Source organism: Nerophis ophidion, linkage group LG08, assembly GCF_033978795.1.
Source record: "Nerophis ophidion isolate RoL-2023_Sa linkage group LG08, RoL_Noph_v1.0, whole genome shotgun sequence".
Taxonomy (NCBI): Eukaryota; Metazoa; Chordata; class Actinopteri; order Syngnathiformes; family Syngnathidae; genus Nerophis; species Nerophis ophidion.
In genome coordinates, this window is record NC_084618.1 from 32,574,817 (window position 1) to 32,597,551 (window position 22,735).

At 39.4% G+C, this 22,735-nt stretch overlaps 1 protein-coding gene and 1 long non-coding RNA gene across 3 annotated transcripts in view; one reads left to right on the top strand and one right to left on the bottom strand.

Annotated features, from left to right (window-relative positions):
- Window positions 1-22,735, bottom strand: part of ppp1r11 (protein phosphatase 1, regulatory (inhibitor) subunit 11) — a 36,962-nt gene that overhangs the window by 12,889 nt on the left and 1,338 nt on the right. The gene's annotated exons all lie outside the window — the stretch shown is intronic.
- On the top strand, window positions 19,687-20,939 carry LOC133557649 (uncharacterized). Its single transcript, XR_009807814.1, has 3 exons — window positions 19,687-19,957; window positions 20,097-20,221; window positions 20,449-20,939. It is a non-coding gene; the product is annotated as an uncharacterized LOC133557649 (long non-coding RNA).

A 22,735-nucleotide genomic window follows, 5' to 3' on the forward strand; every position in this document is an offset into this window, starting at 1 on the left:
ACCTTAAGCTATCACTGCCTTTTTTACTATGATGCCACAGGCTAGGCACACTGATATTTGGCCAGTTTCACCCATTTTTCTTTGCCTATTCCTTTTTGTAGCACCTCTCCAGCAGGTTTGATGGGAAGCGATAGTTTTCATCCAGGGTGTCTCTGTACATTGCTGCATTCACCTTAACCTAGTCAGGGAGAAGACCAAAAAAACCAATGGTCACTCTGTCGGAGCCACAGAATTCTGTGGTGTAGAGACAACCTTCCAGAAGAACAGCCATCTCTGCAGCAATCCACCAATCAAGCCAGTGTGGTATTTTGATCAGAGGAAAGACATTTTTTAGTAAAAATTGTTTGCAAAAATGCACATGAAAGAATCAGACAATGAGAAACAAAATTCTATGGTCTGATGAGACAAAGATTGAACTCTTTATGTTTATTATGTTTGGAAGAAACCAGGCACTGCTACTCACTAGGCCAATACCATCTATGGTGATGTGCTTCAGCAGCAGATAACTGGGAGACTATTCAGGGAAAGAGATAGAGAGAAAGATAAATGCAGACTACAACAATGTACAGAGACATTCTGGATGGAAACCGATGCTTCCCATCCAACCTCATAGAGCGTGAACTGCAAAAAGGAATGGCAAAAAAAAAGGGCGTGCCAAGCTTGTCACTGTCCCTGTATACAAACTGCTGCACCTCCAGTCACCAGTCAGTAAAGCTGCTGAAGTTTGCGGACGACACTACCCTCATCGGGCTCATCTCGGATGGCAACGAGTAAAGCCTACAGGAGAGAGGTGGAACGGCTGACGTCCTGGTGCAGCCTCAACAACCTGGAGCTGAACGCCCAGAAAACAGTGGAGATAATCTTGGACTTCAGGACAATCAAAGCACCACCATCCCCCATCATTCTGATTGACTCTCCCACCCCCGTCTCTATTGTGGACTCTGTCCGTTTCTTGGGAACCCCCATCACACAGGACCTCAAGTGGGAGCTGACCATCAGCTCCCTCATCAAGAAGGCCCAGCAGACGATGTACTTCCTGCGGCAGCTGAAGAAACAGGAAGGTGCCGACCGAGATGCTGATGCAGTTCTACTCAGCCATCATCGAGTCCATCCTCACCTCCTCCGTCACCGTGTGGTTCCCCGGCGCCACAGTCCCGGACAAGCATCGACTGCAGCGCACTGTACGTGCTGCTGAGAAGGTTATTGGCTGCTAACTCCCGCACCTCCTAGGCCTGTTCTCCTCCAGGACCAGGAGGCGTGTGGGTCGGATAACAGCTGACTCTTCTCACCATGGACACAAACTATTCTCTCCTCTCCCCTCGGGCAGGAGACTACAGTCCATCCAGACCCACCCCTCCCGCCACCTGAACAGTTTTTTCCCCTCGGCCATTAGGCACATGAACAATAACAAGATCTGATAGCTCAGTTACAGCTCACGTTATTACCTAATCTGTGTTATATGTGTTTCATGTTACACAATTGCGCCAACTGAAATTCCTAGTTTGTGAACCCTTACTCAAACAATGGCAATAAAAACTCTTCTGATTCTGACATCATATCCAAACAAACTGTAATAAGTTGTATTCCCCTAACGTCATGTCTTGCTCATTAGATATGTGAGGCTCGAAGTGGTAGGCCAGAGTGTCTGTTGCAAAACATTGGCGGCATTTTACCTTCCTTGCCCATGCTTATGTTGTTTTAGGGTGTTGTAACCGTTCAAATCGCGAAATGGATTAAAGTTTTTTCAGAGTTCTTTGAGAGGTAATCACGAAAGGAAAAATATTTCAAAATTTGACACACGACGACAAAAAAAAGTGTCACACACTCCAGTCCAAGGAAGCAGAGTCAAAGAATGCACAAGTTTTCAGCGATCACTTCGTTAAAAGTTTGGTGATATACAAACCCTGTTTCCAAATGAGTTGGGAAATTGTGTTAGATGTAAATATAAACGGAATACAATGATTTGCAAATCCTTTTCAACCCATATTCAGTTGAATGCACTACAAAGACAAGATATTTTATGTTCAAACTGATTAACTTTATTTTTTCTTGCAAATAATAATTAACTTAGAATTTCATGGCTGCAACACGTGCCAAAGTTGTTGGGAAAGGCCATGTTCACCACTGTGTTACATCACCTTTTATTTTAATAACACTCAATAAACGTTTGGGAACTGAGGAAACTAATTGTTGAACCTTTGAAAGTGGAATTCTTTCTCATTCTTGTTTAATGTAGAGCTTCAGTCGTTCAACAGTCCGGGGCCTCTGCTGTCATATTTTACGCTTCATAATGCACCACACATTTTCGATGGGAGACAGGTCAAGAAAGTACCCGCACTCTTTTACTACGAAATCACGCAGTTGTAACACGTGACTTGGCATTGTCTTGCTGAAATAATCAGGGGCATCCATGATAACGTTGCTTGGATGACAACATATGTTGCTCCAAAACCTGTATGGACCATTCAGCATTAATGGTGCCTTCACAGATGTGTAAGTTACCCCATACAATCACAGATGCTGGCTTTTCAACTTTGCGCCCAAAAGAATCCGGATGGTTATTTTCCTGTTTGTTCCGGAAGACACCACGTCCACAGTTTCCAAATATAATTTGAAATGTGGACTCGTCAGACCACAGAACACTTTTCCACTTTGCATCAGTCCATCTTAGACGATCTCAGGCCCAGAGAAGCCGGCGGCTTTCCTTGGTGTTGTTGATAAATGGGTTTTGCTTTGCATAGCAGAGTTTTAACTTGCACTTACAGATGTAGCAACCAACTGTAGTTACTGACAGTGGTTTTATGAAGTGTTCCTGAGCCCATGTGGTGTTATCCGTCACACACTGATGTCGGTTTTTGGTGCAGTACCACCCGAGGGATAAAAGGTCCGTAATATCATCGCTTACGTGCAGTGATTTCTCCAGATTCTCTGAACCGTTTGATGATTTTACGGACCGTATGATGGTAAAATCCCTAAATTCCTTGCAATAGCTCGTTGAGAAATGTTGTTCTAAAACTGTTCGACCATTTGCTTACAAATTGGTGACCCTTGCCCCATCCTTGTTTGCGAATTACTTAGCATTTCATGGAAGCTGCTTTTATACTCAATCATGGCACCCACTTGTTCTCAATTAGCCTGTACACCTGTGGGATGTTCCAAATAAGTGTTTGGTGAGCATTTCTCAACTTTATCAGTATTTATTGCCACCTTTTCCAACTTCTTTGCCACGTGTTGCTGGCATCAAATTCTAAAGTTAATGATTATTTGGCAAAAAAAAATGTTTATCAGTTTGAACATCAAATATGTTGTCTTTGTAGCATATTCAACTGAATATAGGTTGAAAATGATTTATAAATCATTGTATTCCGTTTGTATTTACATCTAACACAATTTCCCAACTCATATGGAAACGGGGTTTGTACTTTTAACTTGTAGCATTTCCCATTTAAGTATTACATTGATACTATTTGTATTGTATTTTATTTTGTTGGGTTCTTAAAACTACTTTTTTGCTACAAGTGTTTCCTAAGGCTGCTTCCTCACTAAGCTGGCTAAAGTTTTACAGGGTATATACCACCTAACCTTATCCGTAAAATTCCTCACCGATGAAGTGGCAAACCTCACCCGGGTAAATAGGTGCATGAAGAAGGCGATGCTGGACCTCCAGGCGAGAAGCATGAGGGACAATCTGGTCTTCGCGGGAATACCGGAAAAGACCGAGGAAGATCCAGAGGAAACCATCAAGTCCTTGATGAGCATTTCTCAACTTTATCAGTATTTATTGCCACCTTTTCATCAAATTCTAAAGTTAATGATTATTTGCAAAACAAAATGTTTATCAGTTTGAACATCAAATATGTTGTCTTTGTAGCATATTCAACTGAATATGGGTTGAAAATGATTTATAAATCATTGTATTCCGTTTGTATTTACATCTAACACAATTTCCCAACTCATATGGAAACGGGTTTTGTACTTTTAAGTTGTAGCATTTCCCATTTAAGTATTACATTGATACAATTTGTATTGTATTTTATTTTGTTGGGTTCTTAAAACTACTTTTTTTCTACAAGGGTTTCCTAAGGCTGCTTCCTCACTAAGCTGGCTAAAGTTTTACAGGGTATATACCACCTAACCTTATCCGTAAAATCCCTCACTGACGAAGTGGCAAACCACACCCGGGTAAATAGGTGCATGAAGAAGACGATGCTGGACCTCCAGGCGAGAAGCATGAGGGACAATCTGGTCTTCGCGGGAGTACCGGAAAAAAACGAGGAAGATCCAGAGGAAACCACCAAGTCCTTCATGGAACACCAGCTCAAGCTTCCAGCGGACACCATCAAGAACATCACCTTCCATCGCGTCCACCGGCTGGGAGCCAAAAAGCCGGAGAACAGGAGGCCGAGACCCATCGTACCAGAGGTGTGGACTCGAGTCACATGACTTGGACTCGAGTCAGACTCGAGTCATGAATTTGATGACTTTAGACTCGACTTGACAAAATGTAAAAAGACTTGCAACTCGACTTAGACTTTAACATCAATGACTTGTGTCTTCACTTGGACTTGAGCCTTTTGACTTGACATGACTTGCTACTTTTCCCAAAACCCAACGATTAAAAAGTTATTCAGGAACGCTCCGTATCTGTCCGTGTCTGTCAGCGTGTGTAGGTTGACAGTGTGCGCGCTACCTGTCAGAACAACAGCCAATCAAATTAAATCCACGTTATTTTCGTCACACAGTATTCAGCCAATCAAATTGCATGAAAACCAACGATGAAGAGTTCTCATACAACACGCTAATGAAGAAAAATTATGCCAAAAATTGTTTCATTCGGGTATTAAAACTACGACTTGGTCAACAAAAAACGAATTCCAGTATGCAAAGCATGCGGTTCGTTCGAAGATTACAGACAGAGACGCAACAACTTCCAACTTTGTTCGACATTTGAAGATGCACAAAGAAGGGTAAGTTTTGAATGTAAGTTAACATTTATTGGCTGAGTAACGTAACTTTTATTTGCTGTTTAGTTAAATCAGTGAGGCTGTAAACTCAGCGCTAACGTTTTGAAAATAGACACATTATAAGTAGACGCAGCATCGAGCGCTACTGGCGCTGACGTGACGCGGGGCCGGCATCTTGGAGTGGTGATCCCCTCCACTCAGTGCAATAACATTTGGCAGGAGCAATCAAGTGTGAGCGCATTTAATTCATCTTACCTCACTGAATACCACTGATATTCATGCGCTTTTTTTTCATTCGTGTAACTATGATAAAAGACACATTTTTTGGCGTGTTCATCGTTTGCTTAACAGTAGTGGAATATTCTTATATGCTATAAGTGAGCAGACGTCCAAGATCAAAACTGGGAATAATAATCCCAAAAAAGGGGAAAAAAACAGTCAGCTATTTTTAAGGTGAAGAAAAAATATGATAAGGTTATATATACATGCATATATCCTACATAAACAATGTATAAATACATCAGATATCTATATATCTTATAGACTGTATCTCTGTTGCTGCAACAGCAGAGAGTTTATTCTGCCTTGACACTTTGTATTAATATTTTGTATTACATTCTTCCCTTAAATGATCATCTTTACAGTGATTGTTTTATATGTATTTTTCATGTATGTTGCTTCGGATAAAAGCGTCTGCCAAATACTAAAACATAAACATATATAAAGACCTGAAAGTCTTTATATCAGCTAAAACCACAAATCTGTTTCACTGGATTCAGAATAAAAGCAAATTCTGTCTTACCCAACAATGTTAGTATTTGAATATTGTTACTTGAAGACTTATTCCTGGTTACAATTATACTGTTAAGAAAGTATTGTCTTATACTTTGCCTAAAATGAGAATGCATCATAATCAGTGGCGGCTGGTGAATTTTGTATTAGGTGGAGCTGAAAGTTTGTAAACCAAATACCTGTAGGGGTGTCATCCTCCCTCAGAAGATTTCTTTGTGATTTTCACATACAAATGGAAGATCTTTGCTCCTTCTCAACTCTGTGGTAATATTCTTTTCACAAAATACAACCATGTTAAGGTTCAATCTTACTTGTGAAAAGTAATCCCACGATTCCTATTTTCAACAGTCCGCTCATTCGAGCAGGAAAACACTGAACACCAGCCCAGCATCTTTGTTTGCTACCTGTCAACTGTCAGTTTATGCTGCTTGCCGGCTCCTCATCACCACTTCAAGATGGCGGCCAAATTGCTCACGTCACAGCAGCCAATGCACCGTCTACTTATAATATGTCTATGGTTATAACGTCATTGCAAACACGACAATCTGTTGCATCCACTGCAGTTCGTAACGTTAGACGTCAGTCAGCAGCACTGCGTATTTGAGCAACCTACAAAAAGACAAACATAGTCAAATAAAAGGCAGTTAAAATGTATTCTATATTAAGAATATGTGTACATATTCCATAGGGCCGTGAAATCTAAAAAGTACAACTCTGTTCCTTGTTATTTTCATGTATTTATGTTTTTCATGTGTACGCACACATCAACACACATACAGTATGAGATGAGATCAATGAGATAAGGTAAGAACAGGATAGAAACTGCTGTGGAACTAGTTACAATGCAAAATGCCATGGAAATACAATGTTAACACCTTTGTGCAAATAAGTACAGTTGCACTTGTTTTTTTCAAATGTGTTCATTCTGTAAAGGAATGAGTTAAATGTTTAAAATAACTGGTTAATAGTGCTATTATGAAGTGCAATGTCAGCACAATTTTTTTTTTAATAATAAATACATACAGCGTTTTAAAAGCATACACAATCCGTGTAAATATATTAGTCTGTGGTTAAAAGGACTTGAAATGACTCGAAACTCAAAATGCAGGACTTGGGACTTGACTTGAGACTTTCCAGTCTTGACTTTGGACTTGACTCGGGACTTGCCTGTCTTGACTTGGGACTTGACTCGAGACTCGAGGGCAAAGACTTGAGACTTACTTGTGACTTGCAAAACAATTACTTGGTCCCACCTCTGCATCGTAGCCAAATTCGAACATTTCAAGCAGAAGGAGCAGGTGAGGAGCCAGGGCCGAGAGCTGAAAGGAACCAACTTCAGCATCAACGACCAGTTCCCCAAGGAATACCTCGACAGGCGCCGCCATTTGTTCCCGCTTCGAAAGAGGTTTATCGCCGAAGGATGCCGTGCTATCATCGCGGTGGTTAAACTTTTCATCAACGGTCAACTTTACCGTGATCCGGAAGTCACACCGTGGCTGTATTATTAACATCTTAAACACGTTAAATGTTGTATTTTTTTTATATTATTTCATTATGCTTCATTTTCTCTCTTTTTCCCCCCCCTCTCCCACAATACACCTGTGCGTCATCATAGCGCTCACGTAAACACCATTCGCGCGCTCTTGCTCTCTCTCTTTCGGTAAACCAACATGTTTACTGTTTTACTTTCTCGTTTTCCTTTCTCCTTTGTCACTAACTGTTTAATCCACCACTCTCTTCTTTTCTTTTCATTTAATGTTTTTTTGTTTTTCTCTTTCTATTTCCCCACCTGTTGCGTATCCCCTTGTCGTCATCAGCATTTACACTCACAGCTAATACATGAACAACTATACACACTCTGCACACTTAAATACATGCAAGATAGGCTTACATTTAGATACAGACATGCATTATCTACACATAAAATACACACATACATCCACACACTTAGTTACAGTGTAGTTTAGTATGTCCACTATACAGTTTGTCACTTGGAATGTGCGTGGGGTCGGGTCCAAGGCAAAAAATATAAAAATCCTTAATCATTTGAAGAGCATGCAAGCAGACATTGCTTTACTACAAGAGACTCACCTCTCCAAGTCCGATACCTCAAAACTGCATTAATCAGAATACCGACACACATACTTTGCTAGTTACAACTCCAAACAGAGAGGTGTAGCAATTCTCATGAGTAGAAAAGTAAACTTTACACTCCATAACTCCATTACTGACACTGAAGGAAGATACATCATTCTTAATATTTCCGTTGACGGGAGAAACTTATGTATCGCCAACATTTATGGCCCAACTGTTGATGACCCCTCCTTTTTTCACACTTTCTTCTCTTCACTTTCTCCTCACTCAAACCACTACTTGATTCTAGGAGGGGACCTCAACTTAGTATTTAATCCAAATATTGATCGGTCCAGAGTGACTGCGAGTCACCGTGGGACTCAGTCAGTGGTAATACTTAAGCAATATATGAACAATTATGGTCTTTGCGATGCTTGGCGTTCTTATCACCGCACTCTTAGGGTATACACTTATTTTTCCCCAGTTCACCACGCATTTTCTCGCATTGATTACTTTTTAACCAGTAGCTCAATTTTATCTGACATCTCAAACATTCACATCCATCCTATCATCATCAGTGACCATGCACCTGTCTCACTCTCTCTCACTAACAAAACTATCACTGCACCTATAAAACAATGGAGACTTAATATATCATGACTAGAGGACCCAGACTTCCTAAACTATTTTGAGAAAGAATGGACAGATTTTTTAGATTTTAATGATCAACCAGAAATCACATCGTGCGTTCTCTGGGAGACGGCGAAAGTAGTTATGCGAGGAAATTTTTTTTCTTATTAATCATACAATAAAAAAAAAGAACGTTTATTAGAGCAGGAACTTGAAAATGAAATAAAAATATTACAAATAACTTATGCTAACTCACAAAATGAACAAACTCTGAACAAATTGAGAAAACTCAAATTAGACATAAGAGAAATAATTGATGAGAAAAGTAAATTCCTGCTCCAGAGGTTACGCTTAGAAAAATTTGAACATGATAATAAACCAAGCAAATATTTGGCTAACCAATTCAAATAAACAAAGAAAAAAGTTCTATACCATCCATTAAGGATTCAGCTGGGAACATTACGCACGTTCCCGAAGAAATTAACTCCATCTTTAGAGAATTTTACAGGAACTTGTATACACCCCAGATTGTCCCATCTCCTTCAGACATTGAGACATTTTTTAATGGTATAAACTTACCTAAATTAAATACAAGGCAAGTATCGAATTTAGATCTTGCTATTTCTGCAGATGAACTTCACGACGCACTTCAACAGATGCCAAACAATAAAGCACCAGGGCCTGATGGGTTCCCTGTGGAGTTCTACAAAACATTTTGGTCACTGCTAGCTCCGATATTTACAAAAATGGCTTTAGAGATGAAAGAAAACTCATTCCTTCCTCCAAATATGAACTCTGCCACGATCAGTCTCTTGCTAAAGCCTGATAAAGACCCAACACTTCCATCTAGTTACCGGCCAATCTCCTTGATTAATGCTGATCTTAAAATTATCTGCAAAGTTTTAGCTCAAAGATTAGAAAAAGTTACTCCATATATAGTAGCTGAGATAGGCGCCAGCGCCCCCCGCAACCCCAAAAGAAATAAGCGGTAGAAAATGGATGGATGGATATAGTACATCCTGATCAAACCGGTTTCATCAAAGAGAGACAATTGTCCAACAATGTTCGCTATTTACTCAATGTAATAGACTATTCTGTTATTCATAATCTAAAAACAGCTGTTGTTTCATTAGATGCTGAAAAAGCATTTGATAGAGTGAATTGGAATTTTCTTCTAGCTACTCTACAGAAATTTGGATTTAAAGACTCATTTATAGCATTGATCAAGGTCCTATATAGTTTTCCTACAGCTTTGGTTAGAACGAACAGCCAAATCTCTCCAAGATTTCAACTTAGGAGGGGCACTAGGCAAGGGTTTCCACTTTCTCCGTCACTGTTTGCTATATTTATTGAACCTCTGGCAACCGCAATTCGACAGCATGCAAATATTAAAGGTGTCCATACCGCAACCGTTCATCATAAAATAAGCCTTTATGCAAAATCCACATTCTTCTCTTCAAGAGACAATCTCAATCATCAATAAATTCAGTTCTATTTCAGATTACTCCATCAACTGGCCCAAATCTACTGTGTTACCAATTATCTTTGACTTTCACAGCACATCATCGATTCCACTGCATAAAGGGAACATTAAATACCTGGGTATCAATATTTCCTCCACGTTGTCTGATCTAAATCGCTTGAATTACTCCCCAATCTTAAAATCGATTGAGGATGATCTGGCGCGTTGGAAGTCACTGCCCATCTCTCTAATGGGAAGGGTCTCTACCGTGAAAATGATGGTCTTGCCTGGGGTTAATTATCTCTTTTCAATGATTCCAAACAAACCTTCTCAAATCTGGTTTAAATCACTAGACTCACACATCAATCAATTTCTTTGGAAAAATAAATCAGCACGTATCAGCCTTAAAACTTTACAAAAACCCAAAGAATATGGAGGTCTAGAACTTCCAAACTTTTCCCATTCTTTGCTTGCAAATAAACTACAATATGTATTGAAATTGATCGATCCCACTTCATTAGATAACTTATGGTTAGAGTTTGAACAATCACTCAGCCAGGAGATACCAATTTGTAACTTGGCCTTTATTAGCCAAATTCTCCGGGAAACACAACTGCTTTAAAAGTGTTAATATACGCTGTACCTTAACAGCTTGGTGGGAATTTTTGAAAATAACTGGGTCCCCGCTCACTCCCTGCCAATTTACGCCTATTTGGAATAATCCTGATTTTCTGCTCAACAAGAAACCATTGGACTTTCCAACATGGTATGATAATGGAGTCAGATGCCTTGGGGATATCATCAATGGAAACAGTTTTATCTCTTTTAAAATGTTGATAACACAATATGCAATAAAGCCTAACAAATTCCTAGAATATATACAAATCAAATCTGTAATCAGCGCAAGATTCAACAAAAGTACACAGGAAGGTAATCCAACAACCTTTAAGTTCTTCAATACATCTGCCCCCAAAGCTTTATCCAAATTATATTTTCTCTTATCAAAAATAGATAACTCAATAGGAATTCCAACTTCCAAATGGCATTCAGACATATCCACGAGCTGTGACCCAGAATTCTGGAAACAAATATGCCTCAATACTTTTCGTTTTATTAAGAATACCAATTTACAACTGATTCAGCTCAAAATACAGGTGCTGGTCATATTATTAGAATATCATGAAAAAAGTTGATTTATTTCATTAATTCCATTTAGAAAGTCAAACTTGTAGAATGTATACATTCATTCCAAACAGACTGATACATTTCAAGTGTTTTTTGCCAAAAAGGAGATGATTATAGCTGACAACCAATGAAAACCCTAAATTCAACATCTCAGAAAATTAGAATATGGTGAAAAGGTCAGATATTGAAGACACCTGGTGCCACACTAATTAGCTAACTAACTCAAAACACCTGGAAAAGCCTTTAAATGGTCTCTCGTTTTGATTCTGTATGACACACAATCATGGGGAAGACTGCTGACTTGACAACTATCCAAAAGATGACCATTGATACTTTAAAGAAGGAGGTCAAGACACAAAATGTCATTGCCAAAGAGGTTGGATGTTCCCAGAGCTCTGTGTCCAAGCACATTAATAGAGAGGCGAAGGGAAGACAAAGATGTGGTAGAAAAAAGTGTACAAGCAAGAGGGATAACCGCGCCCTGGAGAGGATTGTCAAACAAAACTGATTAAAAAATGTGGGGGAGATTCACAAAGAGTGGACTGCAGCTGGAGTCAGTGCTTCAAGAACCACCACGCACCGACGTATGCAAGATATGGGCTTCAGCTGTCGCATTCCTTGTGTAAAGCCACTCTTGAATAAGAGACAACGTCAAAAGCGTCTCGCCTGGGCTCAAGACAAAAAGGTCTGGACTGCTGCTGAGTGGTCCAAAGTTATGTTTTCAGATGAAAGTAAATTTTGTATCTCCTTTGGAAATCAAGGTCCCAGAGTCTGGAGGAAGACAGGAGAGGCACAGAATCCACGTTGCCTGAAGTCCAGTGTCAAATTTCCACAATCGGTAATGGTCTAGGGTGCCATGTCATCTGCTGGTGTTGGTCCACTGTGTTTCCTGAGGTCTAGGGTCAATGCAGCAGTCCACCAGGAAGTTTTAGAACACTTTATGCTGCCTGCCGCGGACCAATTTTATGGAGGTGAAGATGTCATTTTACAACATGACTTGGCACCTGCACACAGTGCCAAATCTACCAGTACCTGGTTTAAGGACCATGGTATCCCTGTTCTTGATTGGCCTGCAAACTCACCTGACCTTAACCCCATAGAAAACCTATGGGGTATTGTGAAGCGGAAGATGCGAGATGCCAGACCCAACAATGCTGAAGAGCTGAAGGCCAGTATTAAAGCAACATGGGCTCTCATAACACCTGAGGAGTGCAACAGATTGGTGGACTCCATGCCACGCCTTATTGCTGCAGCAATTAAGGCAAAAGGAGCTGCAACTAAGTATTGATTGCCGTACATGCTGAAACTTTCCATGTTCATACTTTTCAGTTTCGCCCACATTTCTAAAAAATATTTTTTGGTACTAGTCGTAACTAATATTCAAATTTTCTGAGATACTGAATTTGGGATTTTCAGTAATTGTCAGTACTAATCATCAAAATTTAAAGAAATAAACATTTCAAATATATCACTATGTGTGTAATGAATTGATATAATATGTAAGTTTCACGTTCTGAATATAATTACTGAAATAAATCAACCTTTTCATGATATTCTAATAATATGAACAGCACCTGTACTTTACAGAATACGTTACACCGGTCTAAGAATGTATAAAATGGGTTTAGCTGACTCTAACATTTGTGTACGCTGCTCAGATAATAAGGTAGATAACTACTTACATTCAATGTGGTCCTGTGCTCCCGTGAATAACTTTTGGCGTGGAGTGTGCGAGAACCTATCATTAGCGTTAGAGATTCCTATACCCATCCCCCCCGCACTCTGCCTGTTGGGTGATCTCTCCGCAACTGATCTTGATATAAAGAAAACATACCTCCTTATAAACGCATTAGGCATCGCCAAGAAAACTATTCTCATGAATTGGAAATCAAAAAATAATGTATGTATAATCCTTTACAAAAACATTTTTTTAGATTATGTAGTTATGGAAAGAATGTCTGCAGAATTAAAACAACTGACAGAATTCCGATCTGTTTGGGCACCGCTAATTAATTTTCTGACCTGACTCCCATGGGGGCCCGGGGCTGGGGCTCTGCCCCTGGGGTCTTGCTCCGTGGGAGGGGGGTCCTGGGTGCCGGGGGCCCCATGTGCCGCGGGCACCGTGTGCCGCGGGGTCATGTGGGCCTGGGGTGTGTCCCCTGGTTCCGGCCTGGCGGGCTGATCCTTGGGTGATCTGGTGGTCAGGGGTGGATGGGCGGGTATTGGGGCGTGGGTGGCGCTGTGGGTGGCCGCCTTGGGTTGGGTGGGGGCTGTCCCTCTCCTGAGCGGTTGGGCGGGGGTGTTGTGCCGGGGGGCTGGGGGGCTTGCCGCTGTCGGGCGGAAGTCGGCTCATGCTCCTCTGGCCTCGGGTCTTCTCGGGCTTCCTCCTTCTCCTGGGGCGCGGGACGGGGTCTGCCCTGGGTCGCCCTGCGCTGCAGCTGTGCGGGCCCGTCTGGTGCTGGGTTGGGGGCCTGCTTTCCTCCCTTGGGGGGCCCCGGCGGTGCTGCCCGGCTGCCCTGCATTAGGCCCCCTCCTGTGTTTGCGCCGCACTTATTTATTTATGAATTTTATTTTATATTTATTTATTTTCAATTTTTAATTATCTATTTTATATATGGGTGCGTATGTATGTATGTATATATATATATACATATATATACATATATATATATATATATATATACATATATACATATATATATATATATATTGAAATCTGTGTGTATGTATGTAGGTACATATACTGCATATGTATCACTGCCCCGGTGTGCATTGCTGAACGCAGCACTGGGCCTGCATATGTGCCGTGGAATGCCAGCTTTGAGTGCGGGGTTGGGCCCTGTGGCCTTTTGCCGGTTGGGGTGCCTGGTGGGTGGTGGGTGAGGGGGCCTGGACGTGCATGATGGGTTGCGGGGTTTGGTGGCGCTGGACACTGTTGATGACCAGGCCCCTTGTTTGTATGTATGTACGGTATATGTATATATGTGAATGCATGTGTGTGTGTACGTGAATGTATGTGTGTACATGCATACATGTGTACATGTGTATAGGTGTATATGTGTGTATGTACATATGTATGTGTATTTGTGTGTATGTATATTTGTATACATGTGTGGGTGTGTGTATGTATATATATGTGTATGTATGTACATGTATGTACACGTGTATGCATGCATATGTATATGTATATATGGGTATAAAATGTGTGTATGTATGTAGGTATGTATGTGTATATGTAGATATGTATGTATATATATATATATGTGTGTCTATGTATGTGTGTAGGTATACATGTGTATGTATGTATATATATATGTATGTATGTATGTATGTATGTGTGTGTATATATATGTATACATATTAGGGGTTTGGGAAAAAATCGATTGGAATACGAATCGAATCGAATACATTATGCGATTCAGAATCGATTCTCATTTTAAATTTTTTTTTTTTTTTATCATCAATCCAACAAACCACTACACCACAATATCATACCAATGCAATCCAATTCCAAAATCAAACCTGACCCAGTAACCCTCAGAACTGCAATAAACAGAGCAATTGAAAAGACACAAACACAACCAAGAACAAACCAAAAGTAGTGAAAAAAAAATGAATATTATCAACAACAGTATCAATATTAGTTATAATTTCAGCATAGCAGTGATTAAAAATCGCTCATTGACATCGCTCATAGACATTTATAAAAATAAAAATAAATAAAAATAGTGTTACGGTGGCTTACACTTGCATCGCATGTCATAAGCTTGAAAACACACTGTGTCCAATGTTTTCACAAAGATAAAATAAGTCATATTTTTGGTTCGTTTAATAGCTAAAACAAATTTACATTATTGCAGTCAGTTGATAAAATATTGTCCTTTACAATTATAAAAGCTTTTTTTTTTTAAATATACTATTCTGCTTGCATGTCAGCAGACTGGGGTAGATCTTGCTGAAATCCTACGTATTGAATGAATACAGAATCGTTTTGATTCGGAAAAATATTGTTTTTGAATCGAGAATCGAATCGAAAAAAATCGATATATTATGACCCCAAGAATCGATATTGAATCGAATCGTGGGACACCTAAAGATCCACAGCCCTAACACATGTGGCTTGTACAGCCCTTTGAGACACTTGTGATTTAGGGCTATATAAAAAACATTGATTGATTGATTGATATGTATGTATATATATGTGTAAGTATGTGTATGTATGTATATGTGTTACACATATAAACAAATATAAACAATTAAAACGTACTTGAATTGATGTCGACAAAGTTTAAGTGACTGACTTTGACTAAAATGATAGTTAAAGTTATTTTTCACACAACTTCGACTAACTCTTATTAGCTTAACCCTCCAAATGTACAACATAATGTCTCCGCTTTAAATGCTCGCGTATCATGGATGTACTGCCATAAAAACAAGGTCCGCTTTGCAAAATGAGCAAGGTATTTATGTTCTTAACAAGAATAAGAGGAAATATTCTCGCACTTCACATGTTATCACTGACAATGTTTTGCGAACAACCCATCACAGGCTGGAAAAACATGAGTGATGACATCATGACTATTGTCAACGAACATTTTTAATGTCGACAATGTTGATTAATTGTTGCAGTCCTACACGCAAGCTTGTGTCAGCTCCCTTGATCTCCATGTCCTGCAATTCAGAGTTCCTGCGGCTGAGGCAACCCTTCAACAAATTTCGTTTGAAACCAATTTTTTGGGTATTACATTAAAAATGTCAGAAGTGATATTTTTGACACAAAAATTAATGTTAAAAACGTGGAAAATTCAGATCCCTCAATGTCATGACGCTAGCGTCGTTAGTAGGGATGATGTTCGAAAACCGGTTCTCCCAATGCTTTGATAAGAAAAGAACCGATTCCATGGATTCGAATCCCTCTTAGAGAACTGGTTCCCGTTATCGAGACCACTATACTGTATTTTCGCGACCATAGGGCGCACCGTATTAAAAGTCGCTGTGCCAGTTACGGGTACTATTTCTGTATTTAACGCATAAATAAGGCGCAGCTTATTTTTGGGCGCAGGCATGGTTAAATATACACAGCAAAAATTGGAGTGTTGAAATTTCAGGGTTAAACATTCCCGTGTTAATTTCAACTCCCAAAGTGTGAATTTAACACATTCTGATTTAAATAGTGTTCAGTGCTTGAGTTATTTGACAGAGTTGATCACTCATGAGTTAGTTTAACTCTGCTGAGATGCAATTAAGCCCCGCCCTGCATTTCACTTCACTTGGAGGGAAAAGAGACAATAGGAACCATTTCGCTTCTCTCCTGCAGTTCCACAAGGTAAGTGCAATTTAATCAAATTTACTGAAACAGCTGCAAATTAATGCTGTGAAATGTAGCATGTACAATAAAACATGTATGGAGAATATGTGTTTTAGCAACTAAGCTTTTTTTGTCACCAGTTCTGAACAACAAAATCGGTCATGCTATTAGCTTGCATTTCTAAGCTAGCAGACAGTAGTAGCAAGTCACTTAAACTTTAAAAATGATAGTAAGTCACTTCCTCAAAGCCATGATAAACAAAGTTTTTACTGTACAAAATCTTATTTAAGCCTGGAACTAACAGTTGTGGGGGCTTTTGTTATTTTGTGCCTCACACTCTAAACTTCAAAAAACTGCAAAAACAAGTGGAGACATGTTTCTCCTGTCCAATTTTGTCTGCGTAGGGATAAGCTCAGTAGTTACTGGTTCATTTATTGCTACTCTTAAAGTTTTGGTGTTATTTATTATCAGGGTATTCACTGGGTCATTGACATATTGTATTAAATATAAAATGAGATTTAATTTAATTTAGTATTTAATTCATACCAGGGCCTTTACAAGCATCTGAATCTGTCTTGACCTAGGAATATATAAATGTAAGAACTGATTGTTAGTTTATTTCTTGATTTGGTACAAATTAATATAGCTGCAGCCTCTCCTCTGTTCTCAGGGGCACAGAAACACACGCACGTCAGTGAGCAGCAGAGCAGAGGTTACGGTGGATCCCGTGAAATGACAGTAACTGTAACATCAGTTTGACGACATCTAACTGTAAGTACTGTATGTGAAGAAAAACCTCCTCGAGTATAAACATCTGTAAAACCTGCGCAAACATGTGAAATACTTTTTAATCCGTTTGCTCCTCCATCTCTCATTTATCCTCTGGCACAGCATGCTAGCTCATCTTTAAGCTGTAGCAAACAATCTAGCAGTCGTTGTCCTTATACTTTCTGTTAACCATAACTCGCCACTGAAATTATTGTGTTAAAAGTTTCTGCTGGCAGAGCCAACCAGCCCTCACTGCCACATAAACAGCTGAGAAAGGAGGAAAGAGATAGGACAGGAAGAATAACTTTTTTTTTTCTTTTTTGCTGTGTTTTTAATCCTATTTTGAAATTATTCAATATTGTGACAACAGGAATATGATTAAAATGACTTGTTTCCAGTGAGATATTGTTCAGATGATATTGTGACTTTTCTGTTGTAGAAATTACTGTTACTGCTCTAACATTTAGTTTAAATTACAATATTCAATTGTGATCCCTTTCAAAATTATCTCCCTCTCTCTGTCTCATGTATATATGTATATATATATATATATATATATATATATATATATATATATATATATATATATATATATTATAAAGCAATCATTTAGGAATGAAAAAGAAAATTATTGATAGAGGCCCCTGCAAAATATTAACAAATCTTATCCTTTACTGTGACACATTGACCTCTAAACTGTTCTTTCTTTAAATATTTACTTTCTTTAATATATGTTTTGCATGTCTCAGGGAAGATGCTGGTCCAGGTGAAGTACAACCAACAGCAGAAGTATGTGAAGCTGGATGACGTTGAGGGACAATTTGACTTTCTCCAATTCCATGAAAAAGGTGTTTCAATTTACTTAATCATGCCTTAAAAACTGTTTAAAAATAGACCTACTTTCTTTAAAAACCTCATGTTGTATACTCTGGTGTCTTTACATGCCTGAAGCAGATTCCTTTATAAATGGGGATAATTTACTCAACATGTGTGCCACCTAGAATGTAAAGCATTTTATACACAAGAACAGTTAACTGAGAAAAGCAAATACTTATCTTTTAAATTTGGACTTAAGAAGTGTCAGGGTTACTTGAGGGAAAAAATCAGCAGTGGATGACTCCATCTAACTTGAACAGTCATTTGCTGTGAGACAAATGACACTGCACATAATGCACATAAATCACAATTTTCTCATACTGTTTTCCAGTCATTGAGAGATTTTGCCTGCCACCCGATGCAAGCATTATGTACAAGGATGCAACAGGGACAGAAGTTGATGCGGAAATATTCAGCGACCTGGTTGGACAAGGCAATGTGGTGCTGACAATATTCTCAAGCCAGGGTGAGATATAAAATCATGTATTATCAGGCACTCTGTACACTACTGAATAAAATTATCAAATGTTTTTTTTTTTATTCCTTTAGAATTTTCAGACCTGTACTTGTCCTCTGCATCTGAGATCTCTGACTCTAGCTTCAACTCAAGCGAAACTCTTACCATGGATGAGATCCCTCATAAGAGACAGCGAAAAGAGAATAAGCATGATGCAACATCAGCTAAACAGGTTTGAACAAAGCTTGATTCTCTTGAGGTTTTTTTACACATTAAAACAGTTTTTGCGTGTCAAGAATAGCTGTTTATCACCATATTTTGCATTTTCATGTTTTTGTTTTTTATCAGTTGATTGAAGCTGTGTTAAAAGACAAGTCTGGCCACCGCCAGTACTTCAGGAGTACCAAACAACAGAAACCCTAACAGATATCACAAGACGACAAATGGTCAACATACTGGTGGCTCACATGATTGATAGTCATGGGTATGTATGTTTTTACATTCTATTTTTTTGTGCTTGATAACAACATGGCCATTACATGGATCTAGATTAAAAATTTGATATCTCTATCAGAAACCTCCCCACTAAGGCAGTCAGAGAGGAATATGCTCTTGGCATAGTGACACTGTTCCCGTCTCTCAAGGATCCATACACCAAGAAAGGCTGTGTAATTCTTATTTTTATTATTTATATGACTATTTTCATGTCATTCTTGCATCAACATTTATTTCAATAATTGCAATTTTTGGCCCTGATGCTATGTGCATAGCACTGATATGAATTCTCTGAGATTTCTCATGAACTAAGTATGACAATGAATTTAATCTTTTTTCATTTCAGGAACACTTCTATGATGCTGCTAGTAGCACAGGATACATTTCTTGGCGTCTGAAAACAGTCCAAAGGAAAATTTGGCGTGGATCTGAGGCGCCACCAAGTAGCCCTTTGAACCTTTCTTCAGGAGGCCCAAAGTTCCACAGGATTGTCAATGTCGACAGTCAGCTTGATGGGGATGCTTGTCAAGAGGCAGTATCTTTGCTCAACCACACCACAGACAATTCCGTGATTCTCCAGAAGATGAGAGAGACATTTCAGCACCGTCAGAAGCTTGTTAATGACCCAGGTACAAGTGGTGATACTCTCTCCATCTTCCCAAGATTCTTGGATACAAAAGGATTGGTAAGTTTGGAATGAGATGTTTGGAGCAGCCTGACATTTGAAAGTATTTCCTTCGGTGGTAGTTAAATATCTTCTTTCTTAAAGGTGGAGCAAGACTTCATTCTCCTATTTGATGATGAGACATCCTCCAGGCTGCTTCAGAAGTGGGGTGTGTTCTTCAAACCAAACATCATAAAAGAGGCTAAGCGACTTACTTCAACACCAGAGTTGCGGCGCTTGTTACAGTCAGCAGAATGTTCCATTGGAAGTGATGAGGCAACATGTGAGTTGTATTTGTTTTTCTTGTTTTAAAGTATCTCCTGTATCTCTGAAAATGTATCTGATATTTGGAATAAATATGAACAGTAGATGGAGGAAATTTGAAAATTCTTGAGTTAATTCTTGTGAATCTTTGTCCTCAGCTTACGACCATGAAATGGCCTCCCTGTTGTTGCTCATACATCTCTTTCCACCACCACCAGGAGGACCGAAGTCTCCAAAAATCAGTGCATGTGATGCCATTGAGAGACTTGTTGTCTTTCATAAGGTAATATTATGAAAGTGATAACTACTTGTCATGTGTCATGTTCTTAGCCACATGTGAAAATGAAGGCAGTTAAAAAGTGAATGAAACTTAAATTAAGTCTTAACACTCATTCCTATCTTTGCACTGAGATTGAGAGGATGTTTGAATAATGACTTTAATAATGTTGTTTTTTTGTGGCAGCACAATATTCTGGTGTCTAATACTTAGTTTCCTTATCTCAACCTAAGTCATGCTGCAGTATGGAGGAGCATCTCCGCAACCAGCAGGGACGGCAGCCATACCTCCTCGCTGTTGGCCGTCAGAAGAGCAAGATGGACAGCTTTTACATTGCCATGGATAAGCATCTCATCCCATGCCAGGCAAACCGCTCCCTTGGGGCATTTGATGAACTTTTCAAAGCACATTTTGATGAATATAAAGTTGGGCTTGTTGTTTGCAGTGCAATGGAAGAAGACATTCCAGTCTTTTGTCAAATACGTGATATACTTTTGGTTGAAGACCACATTTTTTTTATGACAATCAAGCTATTCACAGATAATTTTGATTGTCATTATCATGCATTCAGGGTATCACAAAGTGAGCAAAGGTTTATAATAAAAATGTCTGAGCTTAAATTTCACAAACCATTTGATATCCAAAGCTCATGCAATGTTTCAGATGAAAGTTTGTACATTTTACCTTCATTCATTATGTTTTAGGTCAACTGTATTAATGACTGTGTGGCAAAAATAAATGATTGTTGAAAATGATAATGTTCATTGGAATTCATTTGCATAATTTATTTTAACATTATATTAATGTCAATGAATGACACTTCATGGAGTTAAACTAACACTACCTAAATATAGAAAAGTAACTCAGAGCAGTGTTATTTGTCTAATCATTCAGTGTTATTTTAACTCTGTTTTGTGAGTTAAAGGAAGAACTCTGGCCGAGTGTAAAATGTTCAACTATTTTGAAAGTGTTAATTTAACCCTGAAAAAGTGTTAAAATCAACTCTGTGAGAGTTAATTCAACACTGGACTTTTTGCTGTGTACGCTGTCTTAAAACATACGTTAGCATGCATGGACGCTGTTTCAAAAACTGAAGTAAATTATATTTATGTAGCGCTTTTCTCTAGTGACTCAAAGTGCTTTACAAAGTGAAACTCAATATCTAAGTTACATTTAAACCACTGTGGGTGGCACTGGGAGCAGGTGGGTAAAGCATCTTGCCCAAGGACACAACGGCAGTGACTAGGATGGCTGAAGCAGGGATCGAACCTGGAACCCTCAAGTTGCTGGCACGGCCACTCTACCAACCAAGCTATACCGCCCCAAAAGGCAGCAGGAGGAAAGCTGAGTTTGGTTGTACTTTATTGAATTATTTATCAATGTACTCACATTATTTTTTGATCAATCCTCATCAACAAATCCATCAAAGTCCTCATCTTCTGTGTCCGAAATGAACAGCTGGGCAAGTTCTCCATCAAACACGCGAGATTCCTTCTCATCATTTTCAAAGTCAGTCTCCTTGCCGTGGGGCTCCTCGGAAAAAATGCTGGCTTTTGCGAAAGCTCGAACAACAGCGCAAACACAAGTTAGTTCAAGCATCCACGATCCATTCACAAATTGTGGCGTAACTCGCCCGACGCTGCCTCCCAGTTTTGGTGAAGCTGTTTTTGTCTGTCATCCATCGCTCCCATGACGCTCACAACTTCACTCTGAACGTCCTGTTTACACCCATGTAAGGAGTTCCTTCGTCATGCCTTAATCATGACTTCAGATGGAAACTTTTCTTTCGGCAGCGTCTTCCCCTTGGAAATCATTATAGGTGGCAGTTTTTGTCCATTAGCATAGCAAGCTAGCACAACAGTAAAAGCCGACTTCTCTTGCCCCGTTGTGCGTATCGATTCTCTACCGTGCTGGTCCCCTTCTTCTCCACAGTGAGCTTCAACGGGATGTCGAAAGTGAGCGGCACCTCGTCCATGTCCGTGGTGTGTTTGTCGGCAATTTTTTTTATTTACCACGCACATAACAGCACTATACGTTCACTGCTGGCGTGCCTTTAGCGTCCTCTCTCACCTGAAACCTTCACCCTTTAACATCCGCATGCTGTCCTCAGTCACGTCCGCCTTTCCTCCATATAAACAGCGTGCCTGCCCAGTCCTATAACATCTACGGCTTTTGGAACTCAGTGCACACACAAGGTGCACACACAACAACCTACCTGGATTCGATAAGAGATTCGATAAGGAATTGTTTTGATAAGAGGATTCGATAATGGCACCGACATCGATAATTTCTTAACGAATATCCTTCTTAGTCGTTAGCAATAGCTAATATGCTAACATGTTTGCGAGTGTCTGTTAGTATAATTAACTTACAACAGCATTATTTTTGTGTTGTTTCAATTACGCACATTTCTTAGTAAAGTCACCAAAACGTCACAGTGGAGTTCTTGAGTTTGTTTACCTGATTGAAGAGGTAGTGGGTCCATGATGTTGAGTTCTGTTTTGTTTGATTATCCATTTT